The sequence below is a fragment of the Corylus avellana genome, chromosome ca2 (assembly GCF_901000735.1).
Source record: "Corylus avellana chromosome ca2, CavTom2PMs-1.0".
NCBI lineage: Eukaryota > Viridiplantae > Streptophyta > Magnoliopsida > Fagales > Betulaceae > Corylus > Corylus avellana.
Window position 1 is genome coordinate 25,780,432 of NC_081542.1, and position 15,732 is coordinate 25,796,163.

The window sequence follows — 15,732 nt, forward strand, 5'->3', positions numbered from 1 at the left end:
TCAATTCTAAATAAAATCAACAATCTTCATGGGATCGATCTTGTACTTGCTGCACTATACTATCGTTTGATCTTGTGCACTTGCGAGTAAAACGTACTAAATATTATCTATTAATTTAGGTAGTATTTGGCACAACAAGTTTTTGGCACTGTTATTGGGGATTGTTTGATTTTGTTTGAAATTTTTTCCCTAACTTTATTTATGTTTTAATTTGTTTGTTTTTCTAAAGTTTTTCCGCAGTTACTGTTTTGCCTTTGGAGGTGCGCTCGAGCGCCCATCCAGGGCGATCGAGCACACCACTGTGATCGAGCGCATCTCACAGTGCGATCGATTGCACATTCGGACAGCAGCACAATTACTGTACTAATTATAGATCTGAATTTTTTTTTTTTTTTTCTTTCTTTTGTTTCATGCAGGATCATTCGAGTCTGCATATTAGTAAGTTTTATTTTAAAATTTCGTTTTTATTTTAAATTTTTGTTATTTTATTTTTAATTTCACACATGTGGGGAGGCATTCCGACACCCCATGGACCATGCTCATCATGCCATGACCTTTATCAGCATGTTAGAGAATGTCTTACAATGAGACAAATTTCTAACAAAATTAGTAGGCATAAGAACACATCGTTCTCTAGACTGAGGAACGACAACTATCTTGATTCCTGCAACCCAACCTGGAGCCAATAGTCAAATTTTCCGTGGCAAGCTCAAGCTCCTAGAAATCATGCTCCACAATTTAATGAATTGCATCATCAATCATATCCACAGTTCTATGATCATTCATATTTCTCTCAATCGGCCCCACAACTACAAAATCAGATGGTTGCCATGCAGAAGACATTAAATATGATTATAAACTCTATGACTACTCAGAACATCTCTCCCATTCAGCCAGCCACCCAATTCCAGGTATGTGCCATATGTTCTCATTCTGATCATTCTACTGAAACTTGTCCTTTGTATTCATCTGTAAATCAAGAGCAAGAGTCAAAGCTGAATAACCTGGAGAGTATGCTACGCACCCTAGTAACTTCCCAAACAGCAATTTACGACTGATCAAAAACAAATCAATACACGGACCGATCAAGCTATTCAGAGACTGGAAGTACAAATGACACAATTGGCCAGGGAGCTGAGTGCATCTCCCATCAATTGACCTAAACAATACCAAGAAGAAGAGTGTCAAAGTCAGTTGATGGAAAACCCTAATGGACAATACATGGAGGAAGAGTGCACCTACTATCATGCTCAAGCTGTCACGTTGAGGAGTGAAGAGGTGGTTGAAAATCAAGTGGAAGAGGGGAAGGAGGAGCAAACCGAAGTTCCATAGGAGCCACATCAGGAAAAAGAAGAGAGTACTAAGATTTTTTCAACATTAGTCCTTATTCCTGAAATACCAAGAGGCTAGGAGAGAAGTCTGTTAGAGCTACTACATAAACAAATTAAGAACATCAAGATAGAAAAGCTCCCTGAGTTTTCTTCCTACTTTATTCCAATTCATGATTCCCCACCGGATGAGAAACTATTTGAGGAAACTCAAAGTGGTCATCTCCAATCTATAGACATTTGGAATCACCTTCCAATAGAAAAGATTCATTCCCTTTGGTGCAAGAGAAGGAAAGATTGGTGCTTTAAGTTTAAAGTGCCACAGTCTGGCCGAAGAAGTTAAACGTAGCGCTCATGGGAGGCACCCCACAACATATCAATATCCTTTTTATTTTGTTTGTTTGGTTGTTTTATTTTTATTTTATTTTTATTTTGTTTTTGTTTTCCTTTGTTACTTTAGTGTTTTGCAGGGACAATTGTGCTTCAATTCAAGTTTAGGGGTGTGCTATGAGCCATATTATTCTAAACAGTTCGTCCATCTCTCGGGTAAATTCTTTCCATGTTATACACACATTGGGGATAATGTGTAATTTAAGTTTGTGGGTATGAGAGACGTTTTACACACACTTTGTCCCATTTTTTAAAAAAGAAAAAAATATATGCATGTTCATGTTTGTCTTAAAATTTTGGTTGATCTTAAAAATTGTGATTTGATTCTCATTGGTGAGCTTAAAATTTTAAACACATGGTCTGATGATAGGATTTTTCAGTTTGGTTACTTGCTTTTGGCAATTAAGAATTCACATGTTTGATATGATCTTACACAAGCACAGTAACACATAACTTGTGGGGTATGACATGAAAGTCTGATGTGTGTTTCTATGTCTTGGGTGAAATTTGATGATTTATTAGATGGATACTTTGGCATATATATATGTGATAAAAAGAAAAAAAAAAAAAAATCATTGATAAGCTTTTCACTAAGTAACTGGATCTCCTACCTCAAAGCGTTGAGTGTTCACGTCAAAAGGTGAAGAATTTTGATTTGGTTAATGTCATGGTTAGTTTGGTTTCGTAGCCTTTTTGACTCGAGTTAGTAAGTCTTAGGGGTATCTCTACTAATGCCCTAAAACCACTTGGTTTGGGAGTCATTGGCCTAACACTCGCTACAAGGGTCAATTAGAAAGCTTAAGGGAACCAAACATTGTACAGCCTGACCAAAAAAAGAAAAAGAAAAAAAGAAAAAAGAGTTATGCCATATATAATCATTTTAATAGGGATTTTAGTGGACTTTGAGATATTGAGAAATTGCACATTGAAAATAATTGGAAGCTTCATATGTGTGTGCTAGTTCACTTTACATTGTTTCGAACTTGTGATGCCTTAGCTTGTCTTTTGTTAATGATTAGACTTTAAAATTCCGAATTCATTAGGAAGATGGAGTTTATCCTTTTAAGCTTGCTAATAAATGAAAATCATGATCTTGAGTGATACCTTAATTTTGGATAACATGAACTTGTGTATAATGCTTGTGGGTAACATTTTTGAAAAATCCTTACGAGACTTCACTCGTCCTCTAGGGAATTCCTAGGGGTTTAAAATGCTTGTTGTATATCTAAATGCAATTGTACATCCCACGAAAGATAGATTTATCTTTTTGTTTTTTGTTTTTCTATTTTGTTTTTAGTTTCGTATTACTAAAGGATTAACAATATGTAAGTTTGGGAGTGGTCTGCAAGAAACTTTGGATTAGCTAATTTTGGGGCTCTTTGGCGGGGTTTCAATTTTTGCACCAGTTAATATCTTATCATGGATTGGCTCTTGATGATAAATTTGCATATTAGTTGTCATGCATGCTTGCCCATAGGGATTAATATGTCCAAGTTTGGGGCTTGATTAAACCAAAAGTAATTTGAGTGTTACAGTTTGCGTATTAAAACGAATTTTGGGAGAGAGAAAAAAATATGAAGAATTTTAGGGTGGTTCGATATTAAATATCTACGTCAACCATTGTGAATTACGTCAAGGCCGGGCGTCTACATTGTGCTCTCATTAACTATAATGTGTTTACAATACAAATGTCCATAATTATAAGAAAACTGTAATAGGTGAGAGAATACAAATAACCCTAAATGGTGAATATTCTAGTAATATGAAAACTACATGTTCTAATAGGGTCAAAAACTATGCCAGCAATGGCTATTTGATGGTGAGTTGATAGGAAAAATTCGTCCTTCATGAGTTATCTAAGAACAACAGCATGCTTGTGCATGTAATCCTAGCTACTTATATGTATATATGTTTCCATAATGATTGTCCAAAAAGAAAAATTTTAGGATGCCTGTCGGTCCTCATATTTTTCTCAACATTTTATGATCTTTGGGTTTGTAATCCTTTACAATGACCTGCTTAGAGTACGGAAACATGAGAAATTATAAGAGATTGTGAGAGGGACTTCATTCCGACTTTTAGCCATTTTTTCCTAAGACGTACAGGTACTCAAGTAATGGAGAATAAGTAAAATGGAGTTGATTTATTTTACGATCAAGATTTTTGTTTTGTCGAATTTAACAATGTATCATGATACTATAGTTGTTTAAAATTTTTAAATGACTTAATTAACAACATTCTCACTATATGCCATATACACTATATATTAAATCTATAAGATTTAATATGAATTATAAAATATCCCTTAAGTAATGTCGTCTGTATTGCCAAAAAAAAAACAAAGAGGAGGAGAAGACTGAAGAGAAAAATATGTGATTATGGTTTTCTTCCTCAGCATTGCACAAAACACACACTACCATATCCTAGTGCTCATCAACTTCTTCCCAATATACAAATGCTATGCGAATATGTCTTCAAATATTCTTGCTATTCTTCTGTTGGCATTGCACTAGCTTTTTTAATTAAAAGGAAAAAACTTTATTTACCACCTTGATCTTTCATTATTTTTACAATTATATCCTTAATTTTTTAAAAAGTGTCAATTTATGATAACCATCTTTCAAAAGTTTATAATATCAACCATTCCGCCAGAATTCAGCGTTAAATCAAACTATTGATAAGTAAAACTTTTCCAAATATTTAGTTCAAAGTGTGGATTTCAGGAATGAATGCAGGGCAAAATCTAGCAACTACAATTGCTTTCCTTAATCTATATTCTAAAAGAAATTTGGCTTTTTCATCACACATTAATGTGTAAAAGATAAGGGTATGTAGTGGAAGAGACATGAGTGATGTTGCATCAATGTGCAGGAATGCCAGGAAATACTAGCTAGAACTAGAACTCCTCATGAACATTTTTCACGTGGGTTTCATATATCGTGCAATGTTTTGAAAACTTTGACAAGATTTTTGATAAAGAATATCTGGGTGTTTTGTTTTCTCGGGATTGACATACTTTAGCCGTGTCATCATCATCATCAACATCATCGGATTCATCGCACGCATGGTTGATAAGACCATGCGGGTTTTACGAAATGTATTTACACCGCAGAACCCACTAGCCAGTAGGCAGTAGGCGCCATAGAAAATGGTAAAAATGGTATAAATTTTGCAGGAAAAGTGTACATCTTCCATGACTTTGGAGAATCGTAAGAAATTGTTACATAACGGGGGGCATGCACTAACAATGGTGGTGGTGTTTTCTCATTGAGTGAAATATGTAGTGGTGCCAGGAGCACTTCCCTCCTGAAATGTGAAGAGATGTGGGATATTCCATTGCATATATATATATATATATATATAATGGTGATAATTCCTGCATTTACCATTTGCTATTTTGAATTTTTTTGGCGTACGAAACTTGCTGTAAAAAGAGGTATCTCATGACATGCACTTGCAGCACTCCACTCATGAGGTAATTGGCTTCTTCCATGTGTGATCTTAGTGGGGTTGTATATAAATATATATATCTGACATTCATAAGATATGCTATACCTGCATCCCACTCGGTTGCTTTTGTGCTATCCCCCATTGTAAATTTGTCCTGCATGGATTAAAATCTTTGGCCAATAACATCCTAAACGCATAAATTTTGCAAGGAAGAAGTCTAGTTAATCACTCAGAGAGAGAGAGAGAGAGAGAGAGAGAGAGAGAATTTTTTGATTAGGTTTTCACTGAATTTGGATTTAGTCTTTAAATTTCTAGTTTCAAGAATAAGGTTACGTTTGGTACGTGGAATGATTATTATTTAAAAAAAATAGCTTTTATTGAAAATAGAAGAATGTGAAATACTTTAACACCAAGACTATTTTATTTCACATTCTTCCATCATTAATAAAGACTACCTATCACACGTGTCTCATTTAACATGTGAATGTCCACATTAGCAATAACTAAATATCAATGCCATGTCAAGTGCCACATCATCTATAAAACAAAAAAATAACAAAGGAAAAGATGTTAATTTGTTTTTTTGAAAAATATGGAATTTCTATTGATGAAATTTCAAGAGCATAAAGCTCTTACATCATAATGTCATAGAGCATACAACTTTGAAAAATCATAACCAAAAGTTATGAATGTTACAAAGTTATAAAAATGACTTCAAGCTTCTGCTAACCTATGTACAATTACATTTAAGGAACAAATATGCTTCGTGTAGACTAGATCTAGGACATGGGTAGCCTAAATGCAAAACAAAAATAAAAAAACAATTAGAAACTAAAAATCCAGCCGTGAGAGTTAAGCCCCCACACCAATCTACTCTATCCTCAACCCGAAAGCTAGGACAAACAAAATAAAAAATAAAAAACAAAAACCCCACAAGCAGCAGCGGAGGAGCATGACATCGTAGGCATCCTTTCGGAAGACATGCCTTGGCCGAAGAAGACAATCAGATCTAAAGTTAAAGAGACTAGATTTGGATCTAGATCTACAAACTAGATTTAAAGCAATCTGCCAAAAACGGAGATCGGTGGAGCCTACAGAGAAGACATCGAACACTACTACCATGAAAGGAGAGGAGGAAAGATCTAGATCTAGATCTTTCTTCCTCCTGAAGTTCTTTTTGGTGTTGTCTAGAAAAAAAAATAGAGTAATTCTAGAGAGAAGACAGAGCCTCTCTCTTTAGAACTGTAACTGCCCTATCATTTTTTAAGATGTTAATTTGTTGGTTGAGAGAGAGAGCATTTTCTGTTTAGGATTATCATAAAATATGATAGTTTTTAAAAAATGAGAACATATAATTAGGCTATATTCATTTAACTTTTCATTACTTTCAATTTGAACTAGAGATGGAATGAGGGAAGGACCATGGGGCATGACTCACAACCCTCCGATTTTAAAATTTGTGCATAATTTAAGACGGAGTCAAGGTAGTCTGATTTGAGGAGGTTTTAAAATTTATGGATAGTTTGAGACCAAAACCATGGATGTATGATTCCATCTCTCTGAGCAATCAAAAAATGATACAAATTAATCCCAATGACCCTAATTAACTCACCCTAACACAGCTAGCTCAAACTCGTCGCCTAATTATTGTTGCAACATTTTCCCTAGTTGCTGGAAGTTATATATATATATATATAGCTATCAGAAATGGGTCTTAATTATTACTTATCAGGCAGGATTTTGGTCAGCTTGGTGGACCTAAAGGATTCTTGAGATGATTACAAATACTATGAACATACAAAAGAAGTTGCTATTGCGATTTGAAAACGCCAAAAACTTGTTTTTTCAAATCGCAAGTAAGAATTTTTTTTTTTTTTTTTTGAAAATGCATAGTTTTAAAAGTCAAACCATGTTTTGCCAACTGATTATAACTGCGTTTTTAAAAATCACGTTTTAAAATTGTTATTTGAAAATTGCACTTTTTAGAATCGCAAACTCAAACGGTGTTAGACTTTGCCAATCCTAATCTCTTAGCTTTCATCATTCGCAATGCCAAACACACCCTAGGCCCTAGGCTTATTGAGAAAAAGTAAGTAACTAAAATCTCTTTTTGTTTTTTTCCCCTTTTGCTAGAGATTCTTTATTTTTTTAAGAGAAATTCATTCCGATTTCATTGGTGAATAATCAAGAGCATAAAAGCTCTTACAATCATAGAGTATAAAGCTCTAAAATTCATAGCTGAAGGTAAAGGATTATACGACATAGAGGTCAACAACAAACAAATCTTACATTGAAATCCTATGTCGTCTACATCTGCTAACCCATGCCAAATCTTTGGCTTAAAAAACAGATTTGCTCGGTGCAGACTCAATCCGGGACAATATAGGTAGCCATTCTCCAGGCATGAGCAAAAGCACCACACCAAAACAAGTCATTCTCGACCTGAAAGGCCAGAAAATTATTTATGTCTTAAGCACAAACACCAGGACAACAAAATAAGCAAGAAAATATAGGGAAAAAAAACAACAACAAAGAAACCCACAACACAGCAACAACCATTGGAGCAAGGAGTGGAGGAGGCTGCCGGCGGCGCAAAAAAAGGGCGATGAAGAGATGAGGTGAGATCGATAGTACGGTGGAGACGGCAAGGAGAGTCACGACGGCCGCTGTGCTATGGGGCACCAAGAGAGAAAAAAACTCTAAACAAAAACAGAACAAAAGGAAAAACTGCACAAGCGGGGAGGGAGGGAGGAAGCTCGCTAGATATTCAATAAGGTGGTTATCAATTTTTTTGATATTTTCCTTAATTTGTGGAGAGGCAATCATTACTGAAAAAAAAAATGCAATTACTTTTAGAATTCCCCTTGGCAATAATAGTGCCGAAGCAGACAATTTCTAGTGGAAACTTGCATTTATCCTTTAAATTTATGCTGAATTGCTAATTAATGCTTTCCTTTTGGTGATATTATATGCTTGTAGTGCCCATCTTAACATATATTATGAGGGTCAAAAAGTTGAGGGAAATGAGAAAGTACTTCGATATTTTTGGGTTCAAACCAATCTACTTTCGACACAATATTGTTGCAACTCAAAGAAAGAAAGAAAGAAAGAGTACTTCAAGAAGATAGAAATAATTAGTACAAAAATAATGCTATAGAACTCAAGAAAACTGAGAAAAAGAAGTTCAATTTCTACCCATTGGGCTATATATTTAGATTTTATTAATTAATCACTTGGAAGAACTTACACCATCAATTGAATATGCACCTTTCTATCCCATTTCAACCTAGTAGGCAAGTCATATGAGATATTGATACCATATTAATATATTAGTTAGAGTACAAATGACAACCATGATTGCTAGCAACCAGCAGCACCATGGCAGGTTCACAGGAAGCCCCCTCACCACAAACAAGTTGGCACATTGTTGCAGGAGAATCGACAGATGTTGAGTTGACGAGCATTGAATTAATAACATTGAAATATCTTGACAAAGATGCATGATGAGTATATAAATGACAAGAATTGGCAGAATTAGGTGTAATTGGGATAATATTGCCCGGTTTACAATAAAACATGACATATATAACTTTTATTACGAATATTAGAATCGGGCATAAAACCTCATAGCGCGCATGTCATGGCTATAAAGCTATATATGCTCGGTGACGATTGTTTTCGAGCTCAAAATCTACTATTTTCCCTCCAAATTTCTAGTTTTCACTTGATTTTTTCTTTCTATTTTAGGAAATATTTATGTTGTCGTTTTAGAAAGGTTATTAGTGTCAGATTTTCTCCAGATTTTTTCAGGATTCCTAGTTTTATTTTATGTAATAATTAGACTTTTTTTTTTTTGGTAGAACTTGATGTACTTCACTTTGGGGAATAATATTTCGTATTTTCATAGTACTCATTTGTTTTCAATCCTTATGCAGTTGGGGTTTGCTCTACTTTATTCATTATTTTTTCTCTTCCCGATTCACCTTACAGCTTCAATCCCCAGTTTCAAATTACTAGCTTATGTTGTCAAACTAATCTTAATTCTGTTCGGCGTACGTGACTCCATATAATTATGCAAGCACTCTGACTGAACATTAATCTTTAAAGTACAAATCAATTGGCACTTTCAATAAGTAAGATTAACTTAACCAACTTTCTTTAGTCCTTACAAAAAGAGTGGATAAGGATATGGGAATAGAATTAGCCATGTCATGTATTGTGAGTGCACTTGTGAGTGTTGTGTCCTACATTGAGAAAATATAAAAGAAAAAAATGCTTAATATACTTAAGTGGACCTTAATTAGCCCATTAGCTTATGTTTTAGGCTAGAGTTGTGTTTAATTATGTATATTAATGTACTCTTCTTTATCTCCCAACATCATGTTTTTGTCATGGCCAAGTTTGGACAAATTAACTAGCTTACTCAACTAAAAAGGAAAGAGAATGTTTTTTGAATAGAATGTCAAGCTAGCTCATTTCATTATCAGCTAAAGAATATGATTTTTAGGGCAACAAAAGGACCATATTTGGTCTCCTACAAAGATGAGCCGTCTAATTTTGTAGATGCGTAATAATGTTACTGAGAATTTGGAGTCCCTAGAAATCAATGACAAGAGGGTTTTATAACGTGGAAATTGCAAACGCTGACTTAGACCCATGAGGATATTAGTGGAAGCCAAGATAATTTACACTAAATGAAATGAGAGTTTTCATTGCGGGAGTTAAACCCATGTCCTAATGTTTACCTAACCACGTAGGGACGGATTGCCTTGAGGCCATTGACCTAGCCATGGCCCTCAATGGTATTTTGAGGTCTTTATAAAGGGATAAGTATTAGCTCCCTACCACTCAAAGTGTGGACCAGAAATATGGCCATAGGCATAGCATGTGTATGGGGTGATTGGAAAAAGGCACACTTAACGTACATGCAACCACCGCATTGTTAGAAGATTTTCCTTTTGTGTAAGTTATCAATATTGGTCCCGATGTCCTCGATCAATCAAAGTTAATGGGCTGCGCTGGCCAATCACTTTGTGGTGGGGAAGATATTTGGCGTCTTTTCCATGGAAGAATCAAGTAGGAATAAAACTACCTACGTACGGACCAAGATTAATGCTACTCTTACAAGCACGGGATTTATATTAGTTGATGTGATATGTTTTAAGTGATTAATGGGGTTTTTTTTTTAGTGACAGGCATAAAAAAATAACTTAAAACACGCTACGTCAACTAATGTTAAATTAATGTGAAGAGTAGTAATACTACTCAACTAACAAATGAACTAACTCGTCAACTCGAGTTTAAGAGCAACATGATGTCAAAGATTTTGTCGTTTTGCTATTGGTTATGATGTCTTTATATATATAGAGTAAGCGTAATGTTATTCTTTATACTCATTTCACATCGACTGATATTACGTGTTTTAAGTAACTAACAATACTATTTTTTTGAAGTAACTAACATAAAAACCCATTTAAAATATTGTACTTCAGCTGATGTATGTGAATATGAGTGTGATAAATATTAGGTGTGAAGAGTAACTTTACTCTTATATATAAGGGTAATTATTGTTTTATTCTCAAGATTGTAATTGTTTGTCCGTTAAGGAGCTTACTTTGCATTGCATGTGCTCCCGCAATGGTGAGTTTAGCCTTTTAGGTAATATATATATAAGCAGAAAGTTACAAAATTGAGTAATGCTACTTTTTACATTATACTTTTACACTAATTTTACACTTGTTGATATGACGTGTTTTAAGTGATTTTTAATGTCGGCATGAAGAATTAATAGCATTAATCTACAAAATTAATTCCATACCACTATATGCTGCTTTTCTATTTTTTTTTTATATGTATATTTTATGTGCTATAGTTGGTTCTAAAACATAAATGCATGCATCACATCATTATATATGGATTGTTCTCCACACTTTTCGCCGGTTATAATCTTAAACAAAGCATGTTTTAATGGAATATATGTGAAATTAATGGATAACATACATTTAAAGGTTCAGATTTTGTTTTGTTGCATTTAATAGTGTACCTAGTATCACGTCATGCATTTAGACGTATACCATTAAATTTATAAAATCTAATCTAAATCATGAAATCGATCATCTCAAATTTTCATAGCTATATTTGTTGCTATTAAAAAAAAAAACTTTTTTCCAAGAGGCTTGGTTGATTCTTGACGTAGGACAAATTAAGCCGTTAAAGACAATTGGGCCAACTAAAGTTGCCTATCTAATCAATGATAATGGTTGGAAAAGAAGGCTTCCCATCAATTTTGTACTGAATTCGATCGGATGGGGATTTGTTTGTTGGTTTCACACAATTAATTGGGAAATTGGGTTTGATAAACTAAACCAGACAAAGAACCGGCCACGCATGAGATGATGTTATCCAAAATATAAAGCAAGGATAAAACTTAAGTTCCTTTATGTCAAGTTCATTCCCATTGGGTTCTATCTAAAAACAGTCATCAAATCAATGATTATTAAGATAGATGATTGCCATCTATATAGTTTTATTAGTCTTAATTTGTTGATCATATATATATATATATAAAATCAACTCATTTCAATGAGTTTTAAGTACTTAATTTATTTAAGTCCCACTAAACATATTATAATTAAACAAATTTACAAAATATTCTTACATAATGATGTGCAAATGGGATTTGCACATGCAATGTAGAGATGAACCCTTATGTTTTGGTGTGTCTTGATGAGAACGTTTCCATATTATTTGGTATGAAAATTTTGTGACCTTTTTTGTTTGTATGAAAATTGTTTTCCATATCCAAACTTGGGATGATACTGATATGAGTTAAACCCACCAAATTAGGTTTATTTGTCCCCCATGAAAAGCTTAATATTGGTGCTTACTTTGGAATTAATATGTTGTGGTCAGAGTCTTCTTAAAGGCTAGCTTATTGTCCAACCCACAATTATATGATCATACTATTGCCATGGTGCCACACCCTACAAAAACAACTTCACTAATATTATTTAGTAGACTGCCATATAATTGGGAAGACGCGATAATGAAAATCAGTCATTGAATCAGTTCTTGTTAAAAAAAAATAAAAATAAAAAGAGAATAAATTTTATTGTCACGTCATCCCAATTATATAATAGTTTACCAAACTAATATCAGAATGTCTGTGCCATAAAAGAACCCAACCCTAGCCATGAAAGCACATGCATATTTTTTTTTTCTTTGTTCCCATGGAGTGGTAATGACCCTGAGTTTGATTAGTAGGTAGGGCAGAGGGGTAACTGAATTGGGAGATATCATGAGGTTTTGATAGAGAGTGGTATATATTTGACCCATCTTAAAAAGTAAAACCATATCTGCTTTGTGTCTTGTGACATGCTTTTTGGTTATTGCCAAGTTGACCAACTCACACAGTTTTCCATGTGAACCAAAACCCACTCACATATTTATATATCATGCGCCCTACACGTGCAGAGAGATGTCCAAAGGGTGTGCTGTAAAGCCCCAATTAACGGGTGACAATTCATGTTCGCGTGTTGGGTTTAAGTCGTGTTGAAATATAAGTATAAAACTATATAAGTTAATTAACTATTACCTGACTGATTAAATTAAATAGGTTAAAGCCATCAACCCTAACCCTCTAATTTGTATTGAGTTTGTGTCGGATGCATGAGTTGTGTAAAACATTATCAGCCATTATGTCGCGTATCGAATTCAGGTCGTGTCGAGGTATGTGTATAATAGGTCAATCGTAAACCGACCAATTTAATTAAACAAGTCAAACTCATTAATCTTAACACTCTAATTTTGTATTGGGTTTGTGTCGGGTTTGCAGGTCATGTAAAAAATTGTCAGTCATATGTCGCATGTCGAGGCATGTGTATAATAGGTCAATCATTACCCAACTCATCTAATTAAATGAGTTAGATTCCTCATTTTTAACCCTTTAATTTTGTGTTAGGTTCATATTAAATTCATGAGTCGTATAAAAGATTACCGGCATAAGAATTGTGCAACAAGAAGCTGGAGATTTGTCTGGAATTTGGACAAACTCGTGTCTCTGGAATTTGGATAGAGTGCATAAAGTAATTCCTGTGCAAAAACTCTTGGAGAGCATTAATATCAAGAAATTAATTTCTAGTTGGAGTTTCTAATGAATGTATTTGTATACACCACCCTTCATGAGCATGAAGAACTTTGAGTTATACCTAAACATTATTAGCAGCATTTTTACTTTCCTTTCCTAGTTCCAAACATTTTGAATTGAGCCAGACCTCTCCATTTCACTTGAAATAAAGTGAATTTATTATACACTCAAATTAAGGTTTTATTATACGGTAACATATATATCATTAGATTTATAAAATTTTAATTAATTTAAACCATGAAATAGAGATTGTTGAGGTGCAACAGTGTTGCTGTGCTCACAAGGATGACTCTTAGAATATACATTGTAGGGTGTGATTTTAAATGCCATAAAAAAATAAGATAGTCGAACAAATGTTTGATCCAACAGTGATGATCCTATTCCTCGGAATTCAAACTAATCCTTGTTGGGTTCTTGTCATTATGGACCATAATCAAATTTTTTGGGATCAAAACATGATTTTCATTGACTAAATAGCTTGAAATTTTATTTAATCTAGATGATGATAGCCACCAATCGATTAATATAATCCCAAAAACACTCTTGGTTGGGAAAATGCCAAAAGATCAACTATTAAAGGCTAGCTCTAAAGGATGGCATACAAGATTTGATCCATCGCCATTAATTGGGGACCTAAATTTGATATATGCTTCACAAGTTCCCTACTTTTCCAAGTAGTCATGAGATTAGTTAAACACAATAAAGGACCACATGATTGATTGAGAAGCTATGGAAAGTTGGTGCATTCTCATGATGAACCGTCGTTTTACAGGACCACCTGCCTCCATCTTTGCCCGTGGCCTTCCAACCATCACCAGAAACTTTAATTTCTTCTTCTTCATCTCTTCATCTTTTTTTTTTAAAAAAAAAGTTGCATGCATTTGATCGTTTAAATGATTAAATTCATTTTTTCTTATTTGCTTAAGCTTTTGGAATAAATGATGATTTAATAATGTGTCCAAGATTTATTTTTGTTGGGTGATTTTGCACCTCTCTCAACTCTAAAAGCTAGCTCAAGAGGTGAGGCTTTCCCTCACACTTATAAAGTGACCACCAGCCCTTTTTATAACCGATGTGAGATAACCTCAACAATTTTTGAGCCTATTTATGCGTTTAAGTAGTTTAATCTCATGCTTAAGAAAAATTTAGAACCATGTTTGTTAACGATTTTGTTCTGTTTTATGTTTTCAAATGAAAGACATTATTAATAAACAATTGAAACACAAAATACTATTTTTTTTTCAAATAAATTTGTTTTCACATTTATATCACATCAAAACACTTTTCTTTTCTTTTTTTCCAAAAAAAAAAAAAAAAAAAATCCAAAACCCATTAACAAACAAGTTCTAGATAGAGGAAGAACATATAACAGAAATCTTATTTATTTATTTTTATTTTAGCCCCCACTTTCTGAACATAATCAAAGTAAAAGTAGCTTTATAAAACTTTATCTTTTCTTTTCAGTCAACCGGCAATAATAGATTTGGTGTTCACTTCTCGGTGTTATCTAATGCTAATCGTGGATTATCTTTTATCCTCCATTTCTGTGTCAACTTGTAATATTTGTTTTAAAAAATGTTAAAGTGTTTTTATGGTCTTACGTGAATATTATTTTTTTAAAAAATAAAAATAAAATTGACTCTTATTTTTCTCACTTGATTTTAAAAAAAAAATATTTACATAAAATTAAAAAAATACCTAACATTTCTCATTACTTTTCCCATAAAAATTTAACTAAAAAAAAAAACTTTTTTTGACCACCCGTTTTTGAAACGTCACTATACGTATGTGAAAGGTTAAAAATGAGGTATCACTAATGAGATTTTTTTGAAAAGAAAAAGAAAAAGAAATTTCTTTTTCTTTAATTTTAGATTGGGTTAGGGAATATTATTTGGATCTTTGGTGGTCGGCAAATGAGGTTCCCTTATGACTCCCGAATATTCTTGAAGAGTTGGAAAATTAGGTTTGACTTGATTATTATATTTAAATAATTTTAAAATAAGTGATAATTTAATAATAATAATAATAATAATAATAATAATAATAATAAAATGAAAGTGCCACATCATTCTTTTCTTTCACAACATTCATGAGGCAATGCATCTTTTTTCCCGTGTGGGGGCTGCTACGTGACAAGCTCAACCATTGCTTTAAAATTGTGTGAGAGGGGAGAAGAAGAGGAGGAGATTTGTCTCACTCTTAGCCGCGTGTCCACGTTATTCCAGCCTCCCTCAGAGCCACGGGGCTCTTGAGGATTCCTAACAAACTCAAATGAATTTTCAATTTTTTTTTTTTTTTTTTGTTAAGCATTCACAGTTAACTAACTAAAACTTATTCTGGTAAATAATTTTTTTCCCTGCTAAAAATTGATAATTTTTTTGCTAAATTATATGTGAAAGTAGGGATAGAAATTTTTGA